The sequence below is a fragment of the Ctenocephalides felis genome, unplaced genomic scaffold, assembly GCF_003426905.1.
Source record: "Ctenocephalides felis isolate EL2017-DRISC unplaced genomic scaffold, ASM342690v1 CF-g0.4_SCAFFOLD_03570, whole genome shotgun sequence".
Taxonomy (NCBI): Eukaryota; Metazoa; Arthropoda; class Insecta; order Siphonaptera; family Pulicidae; genus Ctenocephalides; species Ctenocephalides felis.
Genome location: NW_020539724.1, coordinates 15,729,593 through 15,745,482, shown reverse-complemented (window position 1 = coordinate 15,745,482; position 15,890 = coordinate 15,729,593). Strand labels below are relative to the sequence as shown.

Here is a 15,890-nt window from a genome sequence, read left to right as displayed (position 1 = left end):
CGTTTTCACATTTATGTGTATTTTCATGGCAGTGGCTTACAAACTTTTGTGTTTCAGGATTTGGTGGACTGTGGAAGGAACACGGTCGTTGATAAAAATTTTGTGTGCCACTCGAACAATTTACCCCTGAATTTTGATTTGCAAAAGAGTAATTTTGATTGTTCGGTATGCGCACGGGGTGTTGATCTAGTTCCCAGGGATCATGTGCTGAATGAAATGGTCTAGGGGGTGAAGTATTTCTAGAATAATTAGTATAGTTTGGAAATATATTTTGAGATGAATTGAAACCAAGTTCCGGCCAACCGGGCCGTTGTGGAGTTCCAGATGGTTGTGAAACACTTGACCTAGTTCGTTGGTTGCAATTACATCGGTGTTTACAACGATCTGTACCTGAAAAAAATGTCAATATATGACGTCTAACGAAAAATGCGTATATAAAATTACTGTTATTTACAAAATATATATATTTTTCATTTACTATTGCTAGAGGTATTAACCCTTTGCCCTCGAATTAAATTTTGAGAAAATTTAATTCGAGGGCATTTTGAGAATTAATTTCTGTCGAGCAACAAAAATACATGAAACGCAAGTTTTGTTTTGAACGATTGTTTTGTGAACTTTAATATAGCTTATTAGTTTAAGTATATTTAATTCAAGTGTTCTTCTCTAGTAATACGTTTTTGTATAAAAGTTATGTTTTGTAGTTACTATGTTCGCGTCAGAGCGACGTCAGATGGCGCGAGCAGACGACATTGTCAGAATCAGTCAATTTTTTATTCTCTGGCAATCCCGAAAGAAAAAGATTTTGGATATAATCGCTAATCTCGGGCTTGCCTATCATGTACGTGGTTCAATTGTTTTTCCGTATGAGTTTTGCCGATGTTCTTTGTGTAAATAAATACGTAATTTACAATGATGGTAATGATTCAATGATAGTCCGCCAATGATTGGTAGAACTAACCACTCGTTGGAAAACGTTTGTAGCCAACACAATATCAAAAATTGACGACTTCTTTCATAATGCACAATGGTTCCATATTCCTACTGATCAAAAGGCAGCCATTGGTGTTTCCCAAGGTCTACTTCCTAAACTATATGTTAGATATAAGAATTGGTTGTTTGTGTCGGATTTTTGGAACGACTCTATATCTACTTGGTCCTCTGAAAGGATAAATATTTTCCGTAAGAAACAAAAAAAAACTCTTTATTCCTTATTCTTTTTATTACATTTCTAAGAGTTTAAAATAAATTTCAATTCTTAATTTCACGTAATATTGGATGGAGATTCAATGATTGTGGCCTTGTTTAGCTCAAGACCTTTATGTTGGCAGAGTGGTGATCCAACATCCTCAGCAAGGATGCAAGGGTCATTGGATGCAAGGAATAGTAGAAGTTTTCTAGGTGAAAAGAATTATATGGTAATAAAAAGTAGCTTTTTTAGACTGGGGAATATGTTCGCGCCAGAACGACGTTAGATGGCGTGAGCAGACGACATTGTCAGAATCAGACAATCTTTTAGTCTCTGGCAATCCCGAAAAAAAAGATTTTGGATACAATCGCTGATTTCGGGCTCGCTTATCATGTACTTGGTTCAATTGTTGTTCCGTATGAGTTTTGTTGAGTTTCCCCTTCATCTGTTTTGAAGCCATTTGTGTAAATAAATTAAATACGTTATTAATCGCAGCCAGTGTTCCTTATTGTGCTTCTGGAGTCAATTCCTACCTCAGTATCCATTACTGACAGCGATCTGAGATTTCCGAACTTCAAGCCACCATCCGACTGGGCCGCCTTCCAAGCAGATAACATCTAGTATATCCTTAATATACTCAATTGTTCAAAATCCTCAGAATAGCTATTGAATCAAATACAATAAGCTATTCCGAAAGGGTCTAACCAACCCTCACCCGTAACATAACTGTATGATGTATTATGGCTTTGGTGGCTGAGAGTGGGCTAACAAGGCCAAAGAGTTAAATAATATTTGAATTCAAATGTACAAACATACCTCCACAATCACGTCGTTCCCAACATGATGGTCTTTCACCAAAGGAAGCCATTAGAACCTAAAGGCTTTGTTTATTCTAAAAATACTTCTACCCTTTAATCAAAGATTATTATGAAAGTATAGAATCAATCCATATTTTTTATTTGTAATTTTTATTTTTATTTTTAATGATTTTGTTTTCCTACTTATACATAGTGACATAATTTTGTTTTGGAAAGCATTCTACAATCAAAGTGGTGTTTGTGGCATATTATAATATATTGATTTTTTCATCATTTTTAATTGTGGATATAATTATATATTATATTTGTTATTATTAAATATGAAGGCCAATATTATGTGGCGTAATTATAATCAATCTTCTGCGTTTCAAACGCTACCATGGCAAAAATAGATTTCATTCATATTAAACTCAACAATTATTTGTCGTTTATTTATAAAAATAGACAATTTTATTTGCGAATGGTCTACAGTTTTCCAAAATCCAAAATGTCAACAGCCATACCTAAAAACAAAATAAATGTCAACTTTGTTCGACTGAAATTTTATAATAATGTAATAAAATATAAAAATTAAAAAAAAGTAAAGTAGTTGTTCTATTTATAAAATCTATAAAAACAAATTGCCCTTTATAATGGCTTTCTCCAAGTGATCCTATAAAATGGCATGCAGGAGAAGGGAATCATGCGAGGAGCATGGAAATAAATGCAAAAGTAATTTATGATATATTAATTATATTATTTTATTGTAAAAGTATGATATTCGAATTGTTTTCAATTATATCTATATAGACTCTGGGCAGTGTCGGTTTCGAGCAGCTTTCAGACCTCCCAAATTGAAACAAAATTTTCCCAAAATGGTTTGCAGCCAACGAAACATTTGTATACAATCCGCACGAAAAGATGCAAGAGGATCGCATTTCTCGTCGTCTGCGAATTATTGGAAGAATACAGAAGAGGACCAAGTTAACACTTATTATGGTTATTGTTCACGGTCTACCAAGTGTTGTAACACTGGAAATAAGTGCTTTCCAGATGATGTTGTTTTATGTGACTGTCCTCGTAAGCCCAAATATCCTCGCTTATCTTGTATGGATAACCGCAAGAAAAAAACACGCAAGAATGATAATTGTACTTGCACACCAAATCCTTGCGTCAAGGATCGAATTCTTGAATGCGAGAGGCGCATATATGTAAGTGAACCATTGGAATGTATAAGCTGCGGTTGCCAAATGAATGCTAAACCTTATGGGATGACCATGGCATTAGATTTAAATGTATGCCCAAATTGTATGCCTAAACAATATGGTAGTAACACATGTCTCAAAATCACGGAGATTTCGGCAGTAAATCGGGAAACTGCTACGGATGAACCAAATATCTGTTCGACCGGTGTTTCGCCTATGTGCTCACCGAAGAGTTGTGTTAGTACGAAAACCAGTACTAATATGATTCAAAAAATAAATGCTGGTGTCGAAACATGTAAATTCCTTACTTCAAAGACTGGTGCCCAAACCAGTTTTGCAAATGTGCATGAAAAACAAAAAGCCGATAATGAACGTGTTTTACAAACAGTTGAAGAAGAGAACGAGCCAAGCTATTCATCAATGATGGAATCTATGTACGATATGGAAAATGATTCTATGATACTAAACAAAAAGGTTTCTAGAATATCTGACCTGAATGATGAAGAGCATCAACCAATGCGCCTATCCAAATCAACATCTTTTCAAGAGCCTGTTCGGTGGTCCGTCGCTTCAGAAGCAACACAGGAAACCCAACCTCTTTCTAAAATGCTAAAAAAATCTAGAGATTCTCAAAATTCCAAGAACGCAAGTGTTCAACTATCTAGAACCGGTGTTCGTGCTACCAGGCAGCCGTCAAAAATTAATTATTCTTATGCACCTGATATTGAATTGAATAGAAAAAAATCGATATTAGTGCCTATCGCATCTGCTATTCTTGGCGTGCCGGAAGAAGCTGTGATGAACAAATCATCTTACATCTCAACGAAGAGATCTTTTGCAGGATCATGCTCCTCCAAAACACCTTCAACTGTATCGACTTCATCTGTTTTGAAGAAAACTGCTCCATCGGAGGTACTAAATTCGAGGAACATAAGCAAAAAGACATCGGCAATTCCACCCAAATCAAAATCACAAAAGTCCCTCGTTCTCCCAGAAAATATACCGTCGAAGAATACATTCTCAGGTTTTGGTTCTAAACGGTATGCAATGATTTTTAACGATTTTTTTTATTTTGGAGAACTACATGCTCTAAGAAATCTTAGTTGCAATTAGTATTTTTATAGCTTAAGTTTAAATATTTCATTAGGCAATCTGTTCCAGTAGCACAAAAAATATTTCCAGCAGCATTAGGACATCCAACATCGCTGCCAAAGTTTGCCAATAACAAAAGTGGTGTGAGTATACTAGTAAATAATACGGGTGGTAAATATATATATATATACACCTAAGTCTGTTTTTACACGGAGATTGGTTCCAGAAGAAGCCGTGTAAAAAAAAACGTGTAAAAGAAGACATTGATCTTATACAAAAATGGGTGATTTGTCATACTCTCTAAAACCTATTAAAATTAGTGAAAAACAAGAGTTTTCAAGAACAAGAATTCATGTTTATTTTAATAATAATTCCCCTAAATTAGTGCTATTAACATTTGCTTTGACCAGTAAAAATTGTTTATACGCACTAAAGGAGAATTTACTTAAATCTTTAAGCTAGTGTTCGCAAACTATCGATACTATCGATGGTTTTAGACTTTTTTCTTTCATAAATACTTTTTTTGTGATATGAACATTCTTCGCAAAAATTAAATTTGACAAAAAAATTTAAGTACATAAAATTTCAAATTGTGCTAAATGGAATAAAATCGTGTAAAAAAATTAAAAATATTCAATTTTCATACCGTGTTATATCAAAACCGTGTACAAAAAGACCGTGTAAAAACAGACTTAGGTGTATATATATATATATATATATACACCTAAGTCTGTTTTTACACGGAGATTGGTTCCAGAAGAATCCGTGTAAAAAAAAAACGTGTAAAAAAAGACATTGATCTTATACAAAAATGGGTGATTTGTTCCTGATCTCTAAAACCTATTAAAATTGGTGAAAAACAAGAATTTTTAAGAACAAGAATTAAATTAGTGCTATTCACATTTGCTTTGACCAGTAAAAATTGTTTGTACGCGCTAAAGAGGAATTCACTTAAATCTTTAAGCTAGTGTTCGCAAACTATCGATACTATCGATGGTTTCAGACTTTTTTCTTTCATAAATACTTTTTTGTGATATGAACATACTTCGCAAAAATTTAATTTGACAAAAAAAATTTAGGTACATAAAATTTCAAATCGTGCTAAATGGAATAAATTCGTGTAAAAAAATTAAAAATATTCAATTTTCAAACCGTGTTATATCAAAACCGTGTACAAAAAGACCGTGTAAAAACAGACTTAGGTGTATATATATATATATATATATAATTACGTTCGTAGACTGATACTTCCTTGTATGCGCCTCTCGTGTAATAATTTGAAATAGTTATGGCAAGGGTACCTAAATGTTTTGTAGGTAAAGTATGGACAAAATGATATGGTGATTTGTTCTTCAAAGATATTATTTATTGGATATTAGAATCAGTCTCAATCGTTCTTATTCACCTTAGGTTCATTGACCACCAATAACATAGTCCATTTAAATAGGAACTAAAAAACTAGTGGGCGCATGGCATCGTGCCTTAAAGGGCTAGGGGTACTTGGAGGCACGAATAAATGAATATATTCAGCATTTTTTTGTTATTAAACGATGTTTTTTACAAAAGTATTAATTCGGCATTATTATACAATGTTTTGACTTGAAGTAACAAAAAATTTGGAAAAAAATAATAAATATTCCCAAAGTTATAGCTGTTTTTGTTGACGCTGTTTCAAAAAAACGGTCATGGCGGTGACCATCATAACTCCTTAGAGATTTATCTAAAATCAATCAAATAAAAAAATAGTTTTATAAATAGATAATCCTGTGCCTGATCGAAGGTTTTCTTTTTTTTTGCTAAAAATAACAAAATGGCAGCATCAGAAAAAAATTTCTAGATTTTTAGGTAAAAAATCAACAGTTAATTGGTCTTAAAAAATTAAAATTTTTGAAAAAATAAAAATCCTTCGATCAGGCCTGAGCTTATTATTTATTCTAAAAGCTGTATAAATTTCATTAAAATTTACTAAGTGGTTTTTGAGTTACAGTGGTGACCGGTTCAAAAAACATAGTTTTGAGAAATACGCGTTTAAAGTTTCACATTGGATTTACGTACAGAAATTCGAATTATTGAATTACTTAAACCGAGTCATCTATTTCTGGGCCATATAATTGTTCATCAGTCATTGTGCAAGTTTCCAAAATTTCCATTTGCTGTTGCCTACGAAGCATTCTGGCCCCCCGAATGTTCTCGTTGGCGCGCTGATCTGCCACTTTCAAAAGTGCAACATCAAATTTTTCAGCATACCAATGGGAATTATACCCACAATTAGGTCCATAATCAATAATAAAGATTATGTATATGCAATCAGCAATTTGTACGATAGTAGAACTAGTTATCACGGTTTTTAGGCATATGTTTTACACTAGTTGGTTGAAGCTTTTAATTTTTTCTGATTATGGATTCAATCTTGAACTATACATCTTGAAAGTAAATTATCATTGCTGAGATCATCGTAAATCGGTTTAAAAGCTTTTAGAACATCAGGAGGTGAGGGAGAATAATCTTGAGTATAAGTATCGAGCTCTCCACTTGCGTCAGCGCGCTGGTCAGAGTCCAATAACTCAAAAAGTAATCATCCGATCAACTTGAAATTTTCAGAGAACATTTTCAAGATATTACACTTAATGAAAATGCAAAAAAATAAAAATCGATTTTTCAAAAATTCCAAGTACCCCAAACCCCTTAAGTTTTTCTTGATTATTGAAGATATAATAATAAACAAAACCAAGTGTATCTCGAGAAAAGATATAAGGTAATCAAATAACAAAAATATGAAGATACTGTTGTCTTTCACTACCATAAACAAAATCAATATTTTCTTTTGTTATGAAAAAGGTTTTATCAAGTTTTCGAATGCATTTATGATAACGTTTTATAGAATAATATTAATAAGTATAGTTGATAACCATAATTTCAACGAAAATATTTACTTTCAATAAGTTTGTTTATAATTTGTTCATTGCCATTTATAATTTAGAACGAAACATCGTCTTTTGAAGCTGCTCCATATGGGCAAGAAAAGTTTTCACCAGTAGGTGGGAATGATGATACTGGCAAAAAAGGTAAAACAGTTAATTTATAATATTTATATTTATATATATATATATATAATTGTATATAGATTTATATGAATTTTTTATAATCACGTTTATTGTGATTGAAATCGGACATCTATTTTTCATACCCCTAAATGGTAAGAGTAGCCACTCCTAAGACTTTTTTTATTATATTGTCAAATTTCTTTAATTAAACGAATTTACCAAAAATATTCACCCTCCTACCACAAATTCCTTTCACATAATAATTATTTCTGAATGTTCAGATTTTGCTTCTTAAAAATTAATGAATTAATGAAAAGCACAGTAATATATATATATATATATATATATATATATATATATATATATATCAAAACCTTCAATATCCAGATGTCCCAATTCAATTTAAATGAAATCGCTTCCAGATTAGGTTGGCACTTGCAATGAACATCAATATGCCCCATGAACATTTGTAAGTGCCATGCGTTGCAGTGAGTAAACCATCCATATAATTTGTGTGAGCTGCCCCTTTCATTTATATACCACATACTTCCACATTCACAATAAGTTAGTTATTTTTATACTAAAAATTTTCTGAATGTATTGGTGATTAAATTGCTGATTGCAAAAGATTTTTTTACCAATTTTTTCCTAAGATTATTTATATTTATTAATTTTTTTGCAATAGTAAGTCAGACACAATTCATATTGAGATCACGAGGACCTAGTCAACAATCAAATTTTATGGATGATATTGTCCAACAAAATAAGGGAAGAACTGCATCTGGTCAAGATGATGACTTTTTAATACGCTCTTCTTCGAATCACGTCCGATTTGAGAATCCGATGTATGATCCAAAGGTAAAAGTTCAAATAATTGATGTAGCTGAATAAGGACTCGCATTGATTAGTTTAGTGTGAAAATTGACTAATTTGACATTGGATTTTGGATTGATATGAACTAGAATTCGCGCCGATTAGTATATCTCCTTCTTATTGAATAAGTCGTTTAGACGCAACGACAAAATGCCATTTACACCTTATTTTAAACGAAGTTAATAAAAATCATTTCAATAAATGCAAATAAATAATCATCACATATGTCACACATTGCATAAGCTGGTTATGTTATATTTTTACAATTAATTCCATATTTATTGATGTTTTTAGGGCTACAGAAGTCGAAAAAATTATTATAATGATTGCGAAAATCCATATTCTTACAGAGCGCCATCTGTTGACTCAAAATATTATAGAAACAAAAATAAATACAGGTATAATGTTCTGAAATTGTTTTTTTAATGCTTTACTTTATTATATGTATATTTTTGAAAAATAGTAAGTCGAGGCTGAATCTTCGAAGTTTACCAAGATATCGAGGTTCAGGAAATTCACCACGTGATTTATATTCAGAATCATATGCAGAGGTGAGATGATGGCAAATGTAAATGATAGGTTCCATAATATATAGGCTTCAAACAAGTTAATGAAATGATGATAATGATTTTTTGTCATTAAATAGTAACTCATAACTTGAAGATGTGGCACTAAAAATTATGTACCTGTAACTTCATTCATTTTATTCATTGATCTACTGAATTAATATTTTTTAATTCCAGTATGAAGATGATGGATGGTCGAATATCTTACCGTACGGTGGATCTAACGGTACGTGGCAAATAGTTGCATATAGTAATTATCTTAATCTTAGATTGAGGGCTGGTGCAAATTCTGATGAAACATCAAATATTTTTGGCGTAAACCTGGGTGGGAATAGTTCTACTAGTCGTAGAGTCCTTCAAATGGATTCCACGGGAACATCTAGTGGTCATTTCAGGCCAAATGTATCAACTACAAATAACGAGCCAAGTGAGGAATTGCTTTTACCTCTGCAAGATAATCGCTTTAAATCTGTGATTCAGTCACAACTTACTGATTCTTTTAGAAAAAGAATTGTTGCTCCTAGTGACACTCTTAGCCAAACAATAAATCCAAACAATGATCTGTCCTCAGTAAATGTACCAAAACGGGTTTCTAGAAATAATTCACAAAGTAATAATGTCAGAAAGCCAGACATAATAATAACAGAAAGAAGTATGCAATCGCAAATTGCGCCTGATGTTGTTTTCACACAACCTGTGCCTAAATTAAAACCTTTGAAAAGAGAAATGATGACGCCACATCAAAAAGTTGGTTTAGCGTCTCAAGGCGGAAGTACTGGAGAAAAACCATTCAGTGTATCTGTACTAGCTTCTAGATCCGCCATACCAGCTCAAAGGCCAACCGTATCTAAGGTTTCGAATGTAAGACCTGTAGTATCACCTAAAACGCTGAGAGCAGGTTCATCTGTTCAACCATCCGCATCTTTGAGTCGGACTGAGAATATCCAACAAACGAAAAGAGGAATGATGGTACCACATCAAAAAGTTAGATTAGCGTCTCAAGGCAGAAGTACTAGAGAAAAACCATTTAGTGCATCTGTATTAGCTTCTAGATCCATCATACCATCTCAAAGGCCAACGGTATCTAGGGTTCGAACGTAAGACCTGTAGTATCATCGCCTAGAACGCTGAGAGCTGTTCAACCATCCACAACTTCGAGTACGATTCGAAATGAGAATATCCAACAATCTGATGTATCCTCCAACAAATTTCCCAGCTCTACACTTTCACAAAGAAAAATAGATCAATCAGCCACACAAAATGATGAAACACAGAGTGTACCTAATGAAAGCCAGAAACAGTCACTGTATTTTGTCCTCCAGCCTCGTGTGATGAGCGACACATCAGATGGTTCACGAAAATCAATAAAAACAAAAACCGGCTTGGCATCATTAGTGTTATCAACTATGTTTCCACTAACTCTAAATCGGATAATAAAACGATCCAGTGCAATTATAAATGAACCACCACCTACTGGTACAACTCTTCAATATTATTTTATTGTAGTCTCATATTGCTAATTTTTATTTGTAATCTATAACTTGGTAAGTATTAGATGTAACTTTTTGATATATAATTTATTTCTATTCAATTATTTTTGCAAAGCTTATTGATTTTTAATTTGGCGTAATAAGCCAAATTATCTATTTTCTTCCAACAGACGAAAACTGTCATTTATGAAGAACCAGAAGTTGGCCAAGAACAAAACAGGGACGACTTTGGACAGCAGCAATATACACGAGATTATGATCCATACCAGGATATGCAAGAGCCCTATGAAAGTGATAATGAGTATACGATTCTCGCGATTCAGCAAACGACAATATAGGCAGTTTGTCGATGAATTGGTCGTCATTTGATGACTCTGAAGTTTATATGTACGATGATATAAAACAAGCATATGTACCATATCGGCAATTGATGCGATCAAAGCGAAAACTATTATTACGACAAGCAAATCTTACCCTAATCCAACAATGTTACCAGAACCGTCTTCGAGTTTCTGGAAATACATTGCGGCGGTTTTCATACCGAAACATGAATACGTCTTTGCTTTAATTATAATAGGATTCTCATTAATGATTTTGTGTGTGTACTTACAATTTGCACCGAACTGGAAATCCAGACCATATCATATTGGATAAATACTAATTGATATGTACCTTACATAAATTATTTTATGTATCAAATAATGTAAAAAGATATGGTGGTATCAACTGCAATCGATACTTTTTTAACATAGACGATTAAATCCATAACGATTTTTGCGAAACTTTCATTCCAATATACGTATTTTAATTTATTTTGTAACGGTAAGCTAATCGAAGCATTATATATTGTATCTGTAAATATTTCTTTAATTTTAGATTTCAATATAAGATAGTTTTACATTTATTTGCATTTCTTTAAAAATTCTACATTTTTATAAAACAATATATTAATATATAATCAATATTTATCCTTTATGCGGCCAGGTTGAGATTTCTGCATAGAGTTTATTTCCAGGCATTCTGTGGATACTGCCTGTAATATTTTAATAGTCATTTAAATTTAAATATAATAATAATAATTTAATGCATTTTGTATCTGATAGAATAAAGTGAGATTTCTAGCGTTAATTTTTTAATCATAATTTTGTCCTGAGATATTTTTCGACAAAAAATAACATTTTCAAAATAGGAAAAAGGTTTGTCGCACCAAACCAAAATTTGTCGAAATTTTACCACGTTCCAAAAACACGTTATAAAACTAGGTGAAGGGCATTCTGTATTAAGAGAAGTGCATGAACTTCACGATATGTGTAAATAATAATAAGTGAGATTTTAGTTTTAGCTAGTTAGATAAAATTTTCTACTGTTTGTTGTGAAAATTAAATTTTCCAATTGATTTTTTAAATAGACTTAGGGGGCGTCCATTAATCACGTGAGCGATTTTTGAGGATTTTTAGACCCCCCTCCCCTTTGGTGATATTCAAATCACCCCCCTCCCCATGTGTATTTTAGTTACGTGAAAAAACTGTAAAATTTTTGAGTTTTTTATGAAAATGTTTGAATTTTTTTTATAAAAAATAAAAACATTTTCATAGGTCTTTAATATTTAGGAACTTATCGATATACTCTTCTTTTATCTATGTTAAAATTCATTAAAAACGTAAAAATTGCATTTAATTAAATTTAATTAAATTTAATTTTACCAAAACTAATCAATATGAATTTGCTTCAGGATTTTTGAATAATCTTTCTTTCACTTTTCTGCCAATTCTAAAAAGAACGAGCTCATGTGCCGAGGCAAAACTAACCAAATTGTGTCATTTTCACCAAAGAAATCTTTTTCATCATATTGGATTTTAAACTTTTAAAATCGGTTTAGCCGTTTTTTTTATGTAACGTTTTTCAAAATGTCGGCTCGCACACATTATACTTTCTCCAAATTTGTCTTAATAATGCTTCAGAACTACTTGAAACGTCTAAAAAAACTCAAAATTAGCATATTGGATTTCTAGAAATCTTTCTTTCGGGGAAGCAAAATCCCTCTCTCTAGCAAACTTTTTTTCGGGGAGTTAAATATTACATACAGTTTTAGAAACGTAAAGTTTCAATTAAGAAAATCGCATTTATCAAAAATTTTAACATACTTGTCTATGTCCTAATAAAACATAATCCTTTTTCAAGTGTCCTTCTGCTACTCCGCACGATATAAGATTTTTACTGCGGTCAACATCGCTTGTGAAGGCAACTTATCTGAAAATCATTTTGGAAATTATCATTTAAAATAAATATAAAATATATTTATGGCATTAATATAAAATTTATTGTTTCAAATACTAACCGCTCCAGTTTCCGATTAGGCAAATTCCAAACACTGTTAAAATTATAGCCTGGTGCATGGGCTCCTACGGACCTTCATCCTCGTCCCTGGTAGATTTTGCCATCTCCTCCCACTGCAAAGCTATGGAAAAATTATTATGGCATAATATAAAATTTATTGTTTCAAATACTAACCGCTCCAGTTTCCGATTAGGCAAATTCCAACACTGTTAAAATTATAGCCTGGTGCATGGGCTCCTACGACCTTCCATCCTCGTCCCTGGTAGATTTTGCCATCTCCTCCCACTGCAAAGCTATGGAAAAATTATCAGTAATTTTTACAGACTGAGCAAAGCAAGAAAAAAATCAAACAAGTAAGTACTATTTTGCCCTAGGTTACATGAATTGCCCGACTTGTGTCAATAATCGAGATAATCAATAAGGTTAGAGATTTAGCTATACTATTTTTTTTTTCAGAAGCATACCTGTAGCCTATGTCTGCCCATCCGTTAGTCTGCTGGTGATAGTTCTGCATCGATTTCATGGCGCTGGCGCAAGTTGGTTGACCAGATCCACCGCATGGTCCAGGACTCACGGAATGGTGAATTATAACGTGGGATAATGTGGAAGTGATGTGTTGGACATTTGTTGGAGGCTTTGCTCCCCATTGGGCGCGCGTTACTATCGGACAGGTACCTGAAAAAAATTGTTATATATTTAAATTTATATATATATATATATATATATATATATTAATTTATGTATATATATATATATATATATATATATATTAATTATGTATATATATATATATATATATATTAAGGTGGTCCTTAATATGGACATTTTCCATTAGTATGGACATGCTATTTCCATACGAAGTTTGATTGAATTGCGCACTATCTAAAAGTTAATATTAAGAGCTAAAACTTTCAGAGAATTGTTTTTTATCAATTTGGAACCATTTGAGCCCTTGGGAGCAAGGAAATTCGAAAATTTCCATATTAAGAACCACCCTAATTAATATATATATATATATTCCTACTGATATCGCTTTTGGCTCAACTCTGCTTGAGGTTTACAAAAGTCTTCGACATCATTTTTCGAAAATGAGTATTGCATTATAAGTTTAAAATTATGAAAAACAAAAATTTACCTTAATTTGCCAAACAGGAAAAGCAGGAAAACTGAATGCGCAATACAGTTATTTATTTATTTACAAAAACATTTTGATCTTGAAATTAAATTTTATTAATTTCTTATCTATACTTCAGGAAACGTTATGTTTTTTTTATAGTAGATATAAAAGTAATCAATTTGATAATTCAATGGGAATAACCATTGTTTGATTAGAAATCTTTTACTACGATTTAGCTTTAGAATTTTTCAGTAATAACAATAACTTTGATGATATCTTTTATTTATTAAATAACGTCTATTTTGGCTATTTTGGCTATTTTGGCTTTGATGTTGATATAAAATTTTCCATTATTTTGTTGTCGTTTGAATTGTCTATTTTATGCCACTTCTAGCCAATTTTAATATTTTTTGCAAGTAAATTTTGCGGGATGTCGCATTAGTGGAAATCATGGTGGATGCTTAATATTGGACACGTGGATACTTAAACAGATATTTTAAATATTTTTTTATTATTCTTAGACTTTTTTAATGAATCTAAAGCCTTTTAGTGTTCCAGTGCAAACATGCAACTAAGTATAGCATATGCAAATCTTTTTGTTAACGTTTATGCTAAAAATTCTGAACTGACTTTGAAATTTCCAAAACCATTCAAGATATTTGAGCGTCGAATTGCATGATATCTTGAACGATTTTTCAAATTTCAAAGTTTGTTCAGAATTTTTGGGATGATCCCAAGTGATGGGATCCCATCATTTGGGAATGGTGCTGATTAGTTTTTTTGGTTAAGATTGACCAGGTCTTATCTTCGGAATTAATGAATAAAATATTTTTAACTTAATCATTAAATGATTTTTATTCGACTATTTCAAATAATAGTAGTATACAGTTTATTACATAAATGATCATTATTAAATATAGTTTACAAGTGGAAAATAGGTATAATTTCTTCCTGTCATTACATCATTCATTAAAATTTTGTAATAAAATAAACTGTAAAACACTGATTCAATTTATAAAAATGTAAATAGAAATGATAATTTAGGTTTTTTAATAATTGCTATACGTCTGGTCTGGTTTATATCATTCCTGAGCTTACGAGTCGCCTGGATGATCGATGTTATTGACCAAAGTTATAGGCCTAAGAAAAGTGGTTTGATTCTAAAAATTCATTACAGTTTGAAATTCATTACATTAGTTTCAAATCAACAGTAAAAATTTGTCTCGTCGCAACATACTGGGAAGTTGATGCAACTTGCCTTAAGGCTAAATTTTACTTACACCTGGTTTATTGATCATTTGAATTAATTGCACTAAAGTAAATTTAAATACATCAGTAATCTATTAATGAAATATTGTAGATTTGAATTAATCAACCTTATTTTAGAAATAAACATATAGTTTATCGTCACTGTGAGGTTTAAGCAACTTGCTTTAAGTCAAAATTTTACTTACACTTAGTTAATTAATAATTAATTACACTAAGTAAGTTTGAACACAGTAAACCATTTATTAAATATTATATATTTAAGGTCATACAGGAAATAATTTTCAAACAACCCTAAAAATGCATTCCAAATTCAGTAGTTGCACAGATTCACAAAAAAATGCTTTCTAATTAATATTTATTTATTATGAATAATCAATGTATTATTTATTTTATTTTATATGTTATTTAAAACAGAAATAGATTAATCTGTCTGTTTAAATTATATCTATTTAAATTTAAATACTTACTTGCGGCATTTGCAATAGTTAAAAGATTAAGAAGTAAAGGCGCTGCAGCAACCATCTTTTTTATTTTATTAAAAATATCACTAAAATAGTTCGCAAGACATTAATTTATTTTTTTCGAATTCTGTATTTATATCAACACATAATAATGATGGTTTTGTACTGTGCGCAAAATTACGTAAATAAATATCTAATCAATACAAAGACAAACAAAAATTACATTTTGATAATTTATTTCAAGATTAATTGAACCATTTAAAAATAAATTAAATGTTATCACTTGTACTGATCAGTTTATATTGTACTTTTGTAATCAGTTAAGTTTAGTTCATTTATGATTGTAGATTACAGAATTGAAATTATCTATATTCATTATTTCTAAATATATAAATTTTATTGTAAATATTTTGTTTGAAGTAAGTAAACAAAGTTTACTATAGCATATTT

General features: G+C 31.3%; 1 pseudogene; it reads right to left on the bottom strand.

Annotated features, from left to right (window-relative positions):
• Positions 1-11,214: 11,214 nt before the first annotated feature.
• On the bottom strand, positions 11,215-15,501 carry LOC113383444 (annotated as a pseudogene).
• Between the last annotated feature and the right edge of the window lie 389 nt (positions 15,502-15,890).